This window comes from Nothobranchius furzeri, chromosome 2 (assembly GCF_043380555.1).
Source record: "Nothobranchius furzeri strain GRZ-AD chromosome 2, NfurGRZ-RIMD1, whole genome shotgun sequence".
In the NCBI taxonomy this organism is placed as follows: domain Eukaryota; kingdom Metazoa; phylum Chordata; class Actinopteri; order Cyprinodontiformes; family Nothobranchiidae; genus Nothobranchius; species Nothobranchius furzeri.
In genome coordinates, this window is record NC_091742.1 from 4,816,701 (window position 1) to 4,820,493 (window position 3,793).

Consider the following 3,793-nt stretch of genomic DNA (forward strand, 5'->3'; position numbering starts at 1 on the left):
CCCGCTCAAAGGACACACGTGCACACAAAATCAAAGCCTCTAGTGTGGTTTGTGACTGGACTAAAACTGGACTTGTGGTACTGGTCAGTGGGACTTGGACTGGTTTCAAATAGCTACTGAGCTCTACTGTTTTTTTTTTTTTTGGAGTGTATTTTCCCCTCTGACTGGGACATTGTGTTTATCGGGTGTACATTATCGTTTCGAATGATTTTGTTGTTTCTGGGTATTATTTGTCATTACTGCTTGCTGAAGATTGGCACTTAAAGATTTGTTTGTTCTTCGATGCCATTGCAGAAAAAATAATAAATTATTGCTATAAATATTATCCCAAGCCGTTTTTTAGAATTATGAAGTATTTTGACCCTTTTCTAGATATTTTTCTTGACCCATTATTGGATTTGCGCTTGTTTTTTATGGCTGGGGCCCTCAGGTAACCTATTGAGTTGAGGTTTAATCTTGTCCTGTACCAACAGCACCGTTGCAGGGGGTAAAGGTTGCAAAAATGCATGAAATGCATTAAAATAACAGATTTTAAGAGAAGTGAAATTCTAATTTCAAACAGCAACATTTTAGTAGCTGCTTCAAAACCTTTAACGTCCCATCACTTCAAACGTAATTATTTCCTCTAAATTCTGATCAAAGAAAGTCAGAAAAATAGTTTTGACGGCGCTGTTTGTTTTTGTGAGATGAAGGCTTTTATTTTGGCAGGGTAAAATAAGAAAATGAAGGGTTTTTTTTATGGTAAAGGATACTTTAAGTAAGAATATTGCAATAACTTGAATATGTTAAAGAAAATAGAAGGAAAGCTAAAATGATGCTATAGATGGAACCTGGGACTGGACGCTGTGAGTGTGCGAGGTCAAAGGTCAGCTCTCACCCCCGGGGTTAGATGGAGGAGTTCTCAGCACTACAAAGAGCGGCACACACCTGGAGCTGGAAGTGTGTTCAGCAGACACGTTAGGGGATTTACCCCAGATTCAAATCCAGATTCTTCGCTGGATGTGATGTTAGAGCCTTCTGCTCCGCTTTGACTAACCTTCTCAGGTATTCAAGATTTAAAGAAAAGTTTTTGTTTGCTAGTCTTTTGATGAGGCGACATTAAGGCGTAGATCTCACATGGGCAACAGCGCTGTGTCACAAAAGATCAAACGGAGCAGGTAGCTTAACCTGCTGACTTGTCTGAGGGAGACAAAAGAAGGCAGAGAAACTCCCTTTATTATCTCCCCCATTCCTTCTCCTCCCACGGACGGTGTTCTTCTTAAGATTGGGAGTCCTGAGAGAGATTTGGACTCTGAAGGATGGGCTCGGCTCCGAGAGTCTCAAAGCGCCACAAACAAAAGGACACTTTTATCTAATGGACAGATTGTTATCACACCCCGCCTCTTCCTGCAGCTCCACCCAGAAGTTAAAAAAAAAGATCTTAAAGCTGTGTTTAAATACTTATGCTTTCCTTTTTTAGGGAGGGAGTGTCATTTGATATTCATGAATAGAAAAAATGGAAATAGTCTCTTTTTTTAAATAACTAGAAAATCTATGAGAGAAATATAGTAAAAGGTGAATTTAATCATTTCCAGTGAGTTTTGTTGAACCCGTATTCTGAATAAGGGAGTCGCGGGTAGATTAGAAGGAATAACAGTAGGTTTTTACAGGTATTTTTTTTATTTGTTTGTTTTATTACTCTACCCTGTTTGTATAGTGTTGAATGGTTATATTATTGAGAAAAATACGATCTTATGAGACATTTTAAGAGTTGTGTTGTGGCAGCTGTAAATAGGACGAAACAAAGAAGAGCTGTACAGTTTTTTCTCTTTCATCACTGAGTGCTAGAGACAAGCGAGAGTAATTAAAACGCTAAAGGGTGAAACGCTCTGCAAATGGACTCTTCCAAAAGCCTAAAGAGCCCCCCCCCCCCCCCCCCCCCTGCACTCACCACCCTGCCATGCCTTTAACAGGAGTCTGTTTCCCGTCGCCCATCTTGAAGTTGCACCAGCATCACTTTTGTTTTACCCTTCTAGCGGAGCGATGAGCTGGGAGGGGTAGGAGAGGAACAGGAGCACCACGTAACGGGAAACATGTACAGTTGTTATTTGATATAAAGAACAATGAAAACAGAGAGAGAGAAAGAGAGATGAAAAAATACAAAAATTAAATCCTCTTCATTTGATAAGTGGGTCTGTTAGATTTGCATTGTGTGTGTGTGTGTGTGTGTGTGTGTGTGTGTGTGTGTGTGTGTGTGTGTGTGTGTGTGTGTGTGTGTGTGTGTGTGTGTGTGTGTGTGTGAGAGAGAGAGAGAGAGAGAGAGAGAGAGAGAGAGAGAGAGAGAGAGAGAGAAGACCGATTACGAAAACCTGTGAACCGCCGAGTGACACAATTCTCAACACTGTGGCCCCGCCCCCATCCGACCCCCCTCCACCCCATGGGAGTGCCATCCTGACATGTAAATGATTCCCATTAAGCCTTGGCAACATGTGTGTGTGTGTGTGTGTGTGTGTGTGTGTGTGTGTGTGTGTGTGTGTGTGTGTGTGTGTGTGTGTGTGTGTGTGTGTGTGTGTGTGTGTGTGTGTGTGTGTGTGTGTGTGTGTGTGTGTGTGTGTGTGTGTGTGTGTGTGTGTGTGTGTGTTTCCTCTGACCTGTTTGAGTTTTTGGTTGGTTGTTTGTTTCAATGCTTTTACCGGTAATTCCTTTTTAAAAAATGATGACATTGCTCCTCTTTTATTGTAAATACGGTAATGACTTACAGTGAGAGAAACTGCCTTTGTATAACTTAGCAATATGTAAATAGTGTTTTTGTTGATGCTTTTTCTATGACGTCGTTGTTATTATTATTATTATTATTCTGTTTTAGTGCAGTAATTCCAAGCAGGTTGTAATATAAATCATGTCATGGCTGCTTTTTGTTTCTGTTACTGGTGTCTATTTGTCTTGCAGATTTTGTGTAATTTATTGGTTTAATTTATCCTAATTTATTTGATGTTTTAATTTTTCTAACAGGGAAGGATGTACTGCATTTAAGCAAACTGAAATGACTCTAAAGATTTTATCCTTTTTCTAGCAAAATTAGGAATCTACCGTAGAGAAACGACTGAATTAAGATCGGCATCTGTGTGGATGGTCAAAGGGTGTGGCAGGGCAGAGGGTGGAGGAGAAAGCTGAAGATAGTTTGAAAAAGTTTTTTTTTAATTAAAACTTTGTTTTTCCTTGAGATATTTTCTTTTTCCCTGTATTTTTTGGCCCAGCCCCAAAAAGAGAGAAAGAGAAACAAAACAACCAGTAGTCAAATTGCCTTTTGTGCCTTCACCCTCTATGAACTGAATGTATGTGCAGTATATATGCAAGCTTGTGCAAAATGGAGAAAATTTTGAGATAAAAATAAAAAATGAGTGCAAAATGTCAATTGGCTGTATTTTTAAGACAGTTTTTAACACACACACACACACACACACACACAAATCTCGATTTTTGACATTTGAAGAAGCGATCCAGAGTTTAGAATCAGTTTTTTTAATGATTGATCACGTTTCATTAGGATAAAATACATTTTCAGACTTTTTTTAAACATCGATATCTTATCACTTTCATTTGTACATCATTATTATGTTTTATTAAATCAGGTCAGTAAATGTTGTAATAATAATTACAATGTCCCCAAATGAACATTACTGGAATACAACAATAGTTAGGTATGTTTAACTTCAAATTTTGATGGAATTTTTAGACTTTCTCTGTTATTTTTTCTGTTCTTTTTATTCATCAGTGACACCAAACGGGTTCTATTTGATTTATTAATTAAGTT

General features: G+C 38.5%; 1 protein-coding gene across 2 annotated transcripts in view; it reads left to right on the forward strand.

Annotated features, from left to right (window-relative positions):
• Positions 1–3,394, forward strand: part of LOC107377596 (prospero homeobox protein 1) — a 31,092-nt gene extending 27,698 nt beyond the window's left edge. For both annotated transcript variants that reach the window (XM_015947302.3, XM_015947303.3), the window contains exon 5: positions 1–3,394. This exon is cut by the window's left edge and continues 623 nt beyond it. The gene's annotated coding sequence lies outside the window, so the exon portion shown is untranslated.
• Positions 3,395–3,793: the final 399 nt, after the last annotated feature.